Below are 12,175 nucleotides of genomic sequence, written 5' to 3'. Positions count from 1 at the left end.
TGTTACAGAAATACTGACACTTATATTTATAACTTAAATTAAAACTAATGTATTGTACTTTATTATGGAAAAAAAAATTCAGACTTTATTTTGTCTTCACGGTTTAAATGACTACCGTGTGCTATTTTTATGTTAAAATTCTCGATTGTGAATTTTATTTTATTTTATTTTAAAATGCCTTAAAAATATTATTTTTAAATCATTTGTTTTTTATCTCATTTAGATTCAATAACTTTAATAAATATCACTGTAGTCTTCCCTCGTTTGAAGAAATTTCATATTCATATTAGAGTTTTTTTATTATGTGATTTTTTTATGGTTCTTATTTATTCTTTCAGCTCTATCTTGACCAACTTTTTTTCACAATACATTAAATGGTCACAACCATTATTTAGTTGAAAATAATACCCTCAAAAATTGTAAAAATCCGTTATACCAATGAATAAATTACTTAGCTCAAACTCTCCATATAGATAATTAAAATCATTTATTTTTAATATTTTTAAGGATTTATCATCGAATTAAGTTTGATATAATAATAAATTTTAACTAAAAATTAAATAATTTTCTTTTGTAATATAATTTTTAACATTATTTCTGTTGCTAACAGTCTCTAATATTCCAAATTTTTTGGTTACATGATGTTGCTATATAAATAATAAATCTAAAAAAACAAAGATTTTTATTTTCATCTGAATTTAACAAAAATTTTTTACAATTATAATCAAATTTTATATACTTATTAGGTAGATTTTTTTGAACAACATTTGGATTGATTTTTTTAGTTAAAATAAATTATTAAACTAATAATATATATAATATATTTTTTACTCTGATGAAAATTTTTTGCAGACTATTTATTCATAATTAACATAAATTATTATCTAAAAAATTCTGGGTCAAGCCCTTCAATTTTTATACACGTTTACCATAAAAGTAATAATTATTTTATAATTTTCTATAAATTCTCCGAAAAATTTACAATAATAAATTATTAAATATCAATTTCATACTACGTTGAATTGCTTTAATAGATATCTATTCATAAATTATACTAATTAATCAACTACTATATTCCATATTTGAATTGCCTATTATCTAGTGATTTAAGTCGTATTAATGACGTTATATTCCTATTATTACCAATTTAAATTTGCAAAACTAAAAAAAAATTTTTATATGGTTTTTAATTTATTTATAAGATCATCCTGATGAGAATTATATTCACTATTTGTTTAATATTATGTCATAAAAAAAGAAAAGAGTGGTAAAAAGATATGAATATACATATTAATTATAATAATAAAAAGAACGAAGAGAGATAATTATAATGAAAGATGATGAAGGAAATAAAATAAGTGGCCATATGTGTGATATTTATATTTTTTATAATTAAGAAAGAGGAACATTCTAACTTGTTCGTTGATACATCTAATGTTATGCAAGTAATAAACCCTGAATTTTTACCCCTACTAAGTACTTTCTTTAAATTTAAGTGATAAATTAAGGTCATTATTTGTAAGATAAAAAATTTCACATAAGTTTTGTAATTACTTGCTTCAAATTTTACAAAGTGAAAGTGATTTGTTGTTTCCAAAAATATAAGAACTTTATTGAAAACTCCAAAAAATCATGAAATTATAGATATAACTGGCGGTTCTTATATACAGGATGATTTTTTTATCATAACCCACTTAATTACTTACAAAATAATAATAATTTAAAATTTTTTTTTTATTATTATCTTTATTTACATATTATTCTTAAATTATTAACTATGTAATACTTTTTAAGTTCATCCCTTATGCCTGGTAAGGGTGTCAACTTTGTTTTTTTAAATGGTAACACGTATTTTTAATTTAATGAAATGTTTGAGTTTTTAATTCAATAGTAAATGGCATTTGAATTTTCAATGAAACTTAATGTGTTTATTAGATATAAACATTTAAAGTTTCAAATTTTTGAGTTAATATATAAGTATAATACACAAGGTATTACAAATACAGGTAGCTAATTGTTTTTTTATGATATTGCTATCACAGTCACGGATTGTTTATTATCAATTATGACTATCAATAGATATACATTCTGTATTGTCAGTTAGTGTATTTATAAACTCTCAACAATGTGTCTTACTACCATTAATAATAACATATTTATATATGTACAATATATACAGGTACAATAGCTTTGTACCTGCTAATATCGATGTCATAAAAAACCAATTAGCTACCTGTAATTTTAATCCCTAGTGTATTATACATGTATATTAACTCAAAAAATTGAAACTTTAAATGTTTATATCTAATAAACGAATNCTAATAAACTTTTATATCTATAATCTAATCAAATCTAATAATCTTTTATATCTAATAAACTAATAAAGTTGTATTAAAAATTCAAATGGCATTTACTTTTGAATTGAAAACTCAAACATTTTATTAAATTAAAAATATGTGTTACCATTTAAAAAAACAAAGTTGACACCCTTACCAGGTATAAGGGATGAACTTAAAAAGTATTACATAGTTAATAATTCAAGAATAATGTGTAACTAAAGATAGTTATAAAAAATAAATTTTAAATTATTATTATTCTGTAAGCAATTGAGTGGGTTATGATAAAAAAATCACTCTGTATATTTAGAAATAAAACATATGCTAATTTCTTTTTTTAAAGACAAATAATGCTGAAAAATATATTTAAAATGTAACAAAGAAGTGCGGTTGGAAAAAAGGATAAATAAAAAAAATTAATTATGAAATAAAAAAATTTTGATCTTATATAACTGATGAGTACGGTAGACTTCCAAGATTACTTGATGATGTAGAATTTATAGAATATATATACAGAATATAAAGCATCAGAACTTAGAATATTTTCATTGTATTCAGGTCAAATAGTTTAAAAAAATAATTTGAAAAAAAAAATTTTACTCCCATTTTTTACTGTTAGTGAATGTAATTAGAATTTTAATTAATATTGAAACATATAATGTTCATAATGAACTAGCATCTATTTTACTTAAAGAATTTGTTAATAAATATTCAACTCTTTATGGCTACCTCTTAATTACTTACAATGTGTACAGTTCAATTCATTTGCCAGCTTTTGTACTTGTACGTGGCTCACTTGATAAGTTTAGTTGTTTTAGATATAAAAATGATTTATATGACTTTAAGAAATGTATTAAATCTATTAAATATCCAATACAAGAAGTTTATAATAGAGTTTTGGAAAAATAATACTAAATTATACGCTCCCGTTCCAATCATTCTCTGTTTATCTAACTTCATGCAATGAAGTTATGCAACAAAAAATTCCTTCTAAATTTATTAATGCCTCGGATAGTATTTTTGAACAAATTATTTTACCCTTTTTCAATATTACACTAAAATTAATAAGGGAAAAGATAAATGCAATAAGATTAAATATAATTCTGTTGTATCTGTTCATCGTATAATAAAACCTATAATAAATCTGTTAAATTACTTGTAAAAAATATTTTAATTATACTTAATTAAGTAATATCTTTATCTTCAACTACAGTAGGTATATTTGTCGTTAACACTACTCAAATATCAGATTTATTTAACATTAGTTCATCATGTATTAAATACAAATGATTTTTTGTTAGAATGTCAAATAAACTGGTAGTTGTGTCAAATTTATGCCACAAAGTTTGATTTCTTTTTAAATTTTAAAACTTTAATATATAATGATATAAGAGTAAATTATTATATATGATAATTTATAATTATAGTAAGTTATAAATTATTATAAATATTTCACGTGCATTGATTATTTAATTTATTATGGGTTTGTGCGAGTAAAAACATAAATTAAAAGCCATAGATTTTTAATCTATCGTAAAAAATTGCAAATATATGTTCAATAGTTATAAATATCACAAGGATATTACAAATGAAACGACTTTGAAACAGCGATATATGTTTTAATTTAAATGCTTATAATGGTTAAACAGAGCTGTTGTATAAATGTTCCTAGATGTTAAAAAGCAGTTTCATAAAAGACATCATTGCGGAGCAAATACAGTCCCCGGGATGTTTTTTATACAATTATGGAACGCAATTCGGGATGTTCCGTGTATCATCAAAACATCCCATTGCTGTTTATGGGTCAAAATTTTGAAACAGTGTTAACACTGTCCATATCATTGCACATTGATATAGCATTTAACAACCAAGTCCTATAAAACCGTTTGTACTATTAATTGTGACCTCCACGATCCTTAAGACTACAATTACTATCGCAGTAATTTCATTCCCACATACAATCCTGTTTCATAGTGCTATACTATCAAACAATAATACAAATATCATAAAAAATCAGTAGTTGCAAGTGTTAAAAGAAAATGAATAAAATTGTCATAATAAAAAGTAGTAGTATGAGCTAATGTTAAATATATAATTGGCGATGGTTTATCAGAGTGATAGAGTATGGAGATAAGATAAAATCAATGAACTAGTTAAATTTGTTTAGCTACAAGGTAAAAATAAAAATATGCGGTGTATGATCATGGATATTTTTGTTAAACTGAAATGACTGCATATAGTTTGTCGTAAAATGGAAAGTGAAGGAAAATTACACGCGGATGACATTAACTGGAATAATATTAATTCTACTATGAAATGGGCAGTTGTCCTGGGAGAGGATTTTATGACTCTTGATATTCTTATCGATTGTAGTATATGTAGGAAACGATGTGTGTTTGCGTTAAATACAACTGTCCGATTGTTGGGCGCCAAGCTTTAATAGCTGAAATATTTTTTATAAGAACGATAAATGTAAGTAAAACATTTATGTTACACACATACAATAGCGATGATGAAATAATTTTTTTTTAATTATGTACGTTAGGAGTTAATTCTATTATTCGCACGATAAAAATTATTCATAATTTATTTTAAATCTATCTTTAATTTTTATGACATGCTTAAAAATATAATTTCTTACCTTGAGTCCAGCTCAGCTTGAACGTTTGTTGATCAAAAAAAATATAATAAGAGCACTGACTTTAATCTACTTACTTATTTTATAAATTTATATAAATTGTTTAACTTTAAATATTATTTCACTTGGCTTCCTTTCTACACTTTGTATTTGAATATATATATATATATTCTTTTATACTTCAAAATAAGTGTATAGAACCAAATAGATTATGAGAACCAAACCCTTGTGATATGCCGCAAATTATTGCTTTACCAATAATTCCAACCGCTTGATATTTTAGGGTAATTACTTGAATTAAATATCCATATTTTATAAAATTATGTATTTGATATGAGAGTCGACAGAGTTAGAGACAATCATCGGAGATTATACTCGTTGATGCACGGACATTACGGAGTCTAAGACTGCTTGCCGAAATAAATGTGACAGAATATGAGAATCAATCCCTAGTGACTATAAACTATTGTTTTATGAACAGTTTTAACCACTTGATGTGCTTAAGTAGATTTTCTAAATGCACTTATTAAATAGACAATCCAATTAAAGAATTAAAAAAAATTCTTAAATGGTACAACTCACAAAATACAAAATAAAAAAAATTAATTGCCTTAATAATTTATATATTTAAAGCTAAAAATAAAAGGATAAAAAAAACTCCATCACAGTAGGGTGGCGCAACGAAGCTAAAAAGGTAAGTTATTTTTTAAATTATATTACTTATGAGGGAGTTAGATAAAAAAACATCAAGTGTGAAAAAGTTTCTAAGACCGAAAAAGCACAATTGCGTAACAGGCTGGTGCAGAAATGCTTCATGACTAAATTTAAAAAAAAAATAAGGTGACGAATGAGCCAGAAATTGCTCTTTTATAGGCCAAATTTTGNTTAAAAAAAAATAAGGTGACGAATGAGCCAGAAATTGCTCTTTTATAGGCCAAATTTTTTGATGAAAAATTGATATTTTAGATTTTAATTGAAAAATGTTTATTATTGGTTAGTCAATTAAACTTAAAAGGATACATGCTCAACCTATTATACTACTATTTTAAGTTAATATTACTTACAAGTATTGGTGTTTTGTATTTATCATCTCCCATAATAATATGATTTTTTAGAAATATCATCAATATAAAAATATAAATAAAATAAACTTTTAAGTGTTAAATATCTATTACACAAATGGCCGGCTTTGTTGACGATCATACGTGAACACATAGCGCGTATTTCCGTGATTGTTTATATTGAATATCCAAATAACAAACAAGCGCTTATGTTTTTATTTAATTCATTTTCCAAAATCCCTTAATTTCTCTCTCAATCATGAATGTATTTGACAAAATATCCATTCATTTAAGATTTATAATATGCTGAATTTAATAACTGCTAAACATTTAACATTATTTCATTTGTACACCATAATTTTATCATAACATACATCACTTGTTGATTGTCTGTTTTGCATTAATATTATTAATTTTTTTTCTCTTTTTCTCTTTTTCTGCTCACGAATTTTTTTTCCTCAATCACAATAAAATTAAACTGAGTCATTTCATTATCACACTCTAATAAACGCATTCATTTACTAATTTTTATTTATTCTTTATTTATTTTTCTTCTGTCTCTTCAATAATTATTTATTTATAACAATGTTCCCTTGAAAGAAAATTACATTTAAAAAAACTCTTCCTAGCTACCTACAGCATCACCAAATTTGCATTTACAATGTGTGAATCACTTGGATGTACTGCATCATCAACTGGGTAATAATATGCATTCGATTGGAGTTTTAAATTATTAGGTGCCGACTTCAACAGCGTTACCCACTATTTCTTACATAAATAACATCAACAACACTTTTAATTAGTAAAATATAAATATTTACACTATTGTAATACGTTTCAATACAAATTGTATCACCGTTTAAAATTTAACGTACATTCCATGAAACATTGAATACTCAAATTTACTATTAAGTGTCAATGTGTATTAAAAATCATTTGTTTTTATGTTAATTGTAATTTTGAATAGATAAGAATACCATCATTATTATTATTCATTAATAATTTAGTAATGACACTTGTAAAAACTTAATTGATATTTGTCAAAACTATTAATTTTCGTTGTAACAACCAATGTTTCCAAATAAACTATTACAAAAATCATAGGCAGTAGTTCGATCGCTTCCAGCTCAATCATAGTAACTTTAAAATCTCAGACAACACTTTAGCTATGTTATTTAAAGAAATAGGAAATAATCATTTTTGAACTTGCTTCAAATATTATCCACATTCCACCAGAGATAATTTAAATTCTTTAATAGTAACTCAATCACAAAAGATCTTGTATATTATATTAAGTAATATTAGTCGGCGAAATAACGGACACTTCTCACCTACACCTATTCATTATTAAAACAACTGTCTACAGAAATTTATACTTTATTTAAGTTACTATAAATATTTTAACTCTTATAAGGTGTCAATAATTGTTGCACGGTGATAAATGAGGTTAAATGGCCTGCTCAAAAATTTGTGACAAAAAAAAAAAAGTTAAATTGACGTCTTTGCACCTATGTTTATTTAAAAAAAAAATAAGTTATGATGTGTATATTGAACGGAAGATAGACAACCGAATGTACTCTATCATGTATATGAAGGAACACATTGAATACCTTGTAATCTTAAAAAAATCAAAAAGGCAACTTTTAATATCAAAAAATTATTCAAACCATAAATTATATATCTGTAGGTACCCCTAGGGATGATATAGCGGAACACACAAATAAAAATAAGACACTAAAACAAACTATTCATACTATCCACAAGATCCTCAAGAGGCTCTTGTTTACTCGGCTCAAACTCAATCTGGCCGACGTCGACGGACTGGCTGAAGACTAGTTTCAACGTTAAACATATACTGACACCCCGAATAGAAAAACTCCCTTATAGAAATCTTATCACCTAGTGACGCCATCACTAAGTAATATTTTCACATTTTTCCAATTTACACAAGTTTAATAATGAATTTTTCATTGGTCCAAGATCCCAATTAATTAAATTATTTTAATTTTAAACATTTCTACTGCATCTCTAATATTAAGTTCTTAGTATTTTTTTACGTTTTTAATTAATTTTATGGTTTTAATGGAGTGATTATGTTTCAATAAATGTTCAGCTACTGGAGATTTCTCAAGTTCATGATTTTTAATGTTTCTTAAGTACAATTTTCACATTGTATTTATAAATGTCTGATTTCCCCCTTCTTCTACCTTATCTTTAGGGTTACCTAATAAATTTCTTAAATTATTACTCTCAGATGTTACTAAAGTAATACCATAATTTTTAAATCGGATAATATAAAATTGATGATTTAATTACTTTTTGTTCCCCCACGCTAGTGAGTATACTATTCCAAATTTTTTTTTTACACTTTTGATTCGGTCTAATTTTGAAAATATATTATCGTTATACCCATTAAATCTAGCTATTTCTTTTATAACCACCAGTTCATTATCAAAATCAAGTTTATTCATCGAACTATTAATTAATCTGTAAACCATGCTATTAAAAGCTACCAATTTGTGTTTCCATGAGTGGTTCGATGTGTCCGGAATGTATTTGAACGTGTGCGTGCTTTCCTGATAAATTTCAAAATTTAGTTCCCCGTCTATTCTCTTAATTAATAAATCCAATAAAGGCAATTTTCCCTCTACTTCATGTTCATATGTGAATTTAATCGATGGGTAAAAAGAATTTAAATGTTGTATGAAAACCTTCATATTAAAATCATTATTTATAATTTCAAAAATATCATCTACATACCTAACCCAAATTTTTGGAAAATCACCATAAGTGTGTTTTAAATTTGTTTTAAACCTACTTATTATTAGCTGATCTTAGTAATTTAATACAATTCTGTTTGTAATGATCAACATTATGTTTGTTACATAGTCTTACACTTTACTGTTTACTATATCTGTTTATAGTATTTTGTTTTCTATAATTATTAAAACATAAATTACACAAATTTATATTAATACAATTCCATAAATATTCATAATGGTGTAACTAATAATGCTCTTTATAAAAAATTATAATACCTGTTTTATTTATTTGACTTGTATTTCGAAAATTAGTAGATTATGTAAACTTATAATTAAGAATGTCACATATATATTAATCTCTAATTTAACTTCACGAAACTCCATAAAAATATATATACAAGATAATAATTTTAAGGAAATTGAAATTTAGTTCTCAAAAATTGAAATCTATTCATTATAGTAATATACAGAATAAACATGTTAAATAAAGTATAATTCATGTATAATAAACATGAAAGTACAGACAATTCAATTCATACCAATTGNCGAAAGTACAGACAATACAATTTATACCAATTGTATTAAATATAAATACATAAAATATCACTTTTCTTAATGTTATAATTCAAATAACAAAAATTAATAAAATAAAAATAGAAATAAAGGGACTTGGGTTTTTGTGTAAGCTGAGAACGTTATGTATTCTATCAGGATCGTATGGTTCGAGGGTTTAGGACGACAAAGACAAGTAGATATAATAATAATAAATGCAATACCTCTGTTTGAGGTGTAATAAACTTTTGTCTGGTTAGTTTCTAATGTCCTAACTAAGAGGCAACGAAACGGCAGAGCCAGTTCACGAATACCATATAACATGATTATGTATAATTTTTTTAACCAACCAGTCAAAATTGACACTTTAAGATATTAATTTAATAAATGATCTATTGCTTTGTCATCCTTTACTCAAACTTATTAACTCCAAATAATTGGAATAACATAAATTTACTTACTTCTTTTATTCTTGCAAATTGCTGTAAATGATTTGATAAATATCTCGATATGTTTATATATGCTTATAAGTATTTAATTCACACTTCGTCACAAGATAAATAATTAAAATAAGTTCTTTTCATATATAAATAAGACGCGAAAAGTCAGCCGACAACAACACAGGGCTGTGTCTGATAATTGTTTCTTTTTAATTCTTATTTGAATTCAGATAAAGCGAATTCTGGTCACTTTTTCCCCTCTTTCTATCTCTGAAATCTGAAAGGATTTCAGTGCATTTCATAGTAAAATGATTGTACCCCCAATCCAGGGATATTGTTGTCAGCGATTTTTGTGATCTTTTTAGTATATTGTATTTAATTATACATTACATGATTATTATATTGAGATAGCATATTTAACAATTGATAAATTGACATATATATTTATATATATATAAATAATAAGAAATTATGTTGAATAGTGTACATGTAATGACAGATAAGTTATTTGTTTGTTTACAAGTAATATATAATACAGATTATAAATTTTTCATTAATAAATGTAAGATGCGTAATGCAAAGATTTGAGCATATTACGACATTAATCATTATTTAAAATATTGTAGATTATCATTAGCAACTACAAACGAACAGCATTAAAATTTAGTAATTCATTAAAATTTTAAATTCGATTATATAAATTAGGCTAAAATGATAGCACTATAATCATTATAACTTGTATTTCACGTATTAGTATTTAATGTAAATACGTACAATTTGTATGGATGTCAACCTTATTTTTTCAAATACATATTTTGAATTAAATGAAATGTTCAAAATTTAACTTTAATAGTAAATGTCATTGAAATTTTTAACATAGCTTTATTAATTTTTTTTTTTTTTTTTTCATAACTTTGATTGTAAATATTATAGCTCGACAATTAACTTTATACGTTTATTAGATATAAAACTTNGTTATTCATTTTTTTTTATTTCTATTTTTCATAACTTTGATTATGTAAATATTATGGCTCGAAATTTAACTTTATACGTTTATTAGATATAAAACTTTTAAATTTCAATTTTTAAGTTAATATACATACATTTATATTTCATACATGAAAAATTACTACTTCAAGTAGTAAATTAATTTTTTTTATGACGTCACTATCAAAGAAACGCGGCCTTTATGGTCAATTGTGACTTTATCAATAGATGTGCTTTTTGTAATGCCAGTTGGTGTATTATTAATTTACAATCATATGATTTATCATCATACACTAAGAATTTCTATTGAAAAAGTCATAATTGATACACTTCTTTTAACTATACTTATGATCCATACTAAATAAGAGTTTTAATTCGTCCTAAAACTAGTTTCAAAACGAATACAGAACATCTTGGGCACATTCTTAATGAGACGACTTACAATAGTGATTTTAATCACTGTTAAATTTAAATCTAAACGGGTTTCCAATTTTCCCGGCATCTTTCCATAGTTAAAACTAAAGTAGAACCTTAGGTATTTGTTATTATTATTTTTTCACACCAAAATTTATTTTTATATAAGAACACATATATATCTTACATTTTTTTTTAGGTCAGTGCCCCTTAGCTTTTAGTTATGCCTTTACATCTAAATGTACTAGATTTTTAAATTCATCATATCTTATTTGCGTTTTTACCCACAAAAAAATATTGATTACATAAATTATAACGTACGAGAAATTTAGTGTTTTTAATAAAAAAAAAACGCAGTTATTAATATAAATATTATTTGACTATGTGAAATAAAAATAAAAAAATTCTGTTCTTAGATTAAAGATACCACTAAAATTATCACAATTCAATAGCCTTGTAAAATAATTTTGAATGTATCAATTTATTTAAGATACATATAACACATGACTTTTTTACAGCAAATGTTAAAACTCGTACATGCGACATTTCTTTCTGAAAATGTTAGCATAGTACAGCCAGTTTTTTTTTACATTTGCAAATTTATAGCGCGTACTAGTGACATAACTGTCTCGATATATCAAACTATGTACAGCCCGCTATTTTTATATTATAAGATTAAAGTCATCGTTTGTTTTGAAAAAGTGTAATATAAATTAAAACAAACTTTCATACATCAATATGACTTTTTATAGGCAGTTCTCAAAATCAAATTCATATATATATATATACAGAGTTTTACAATATACATAATATAATATATACGTATATATAGGTTATAATAAAAAAAGAGGTATCATTAACTAAATAAACAACGTTTTTGTTTAAATTTCATTTAGTCAAATAATATTTTCAATCAATTAATGCACATCACTATTTTTATCTAAGATATAAAATCTCGTATATAATAATGTGTGTATTCAATATT

Source organism: Daktulosphaira vitifoliae, unplaced genomic scaffold, assembly GCF_025091365.1.
Source record: "Daktulosphaira vitifoliae isolate Bord-2020 unplaced genomic scaffold, ASM2509136v1 Scaffold_4, whole genome shotgun sequence".
In the NCBI taxonomy this organism is placed as follows: Eukaryota; Metazoa; Arthropoda; class Insecta; order Hemiptera; family Phylloxeridae; genus Daktulosphaira; species Daktulosphaira vitifoliae.
Note: the sequence above shows the minus strand (reverse complement) of the source record.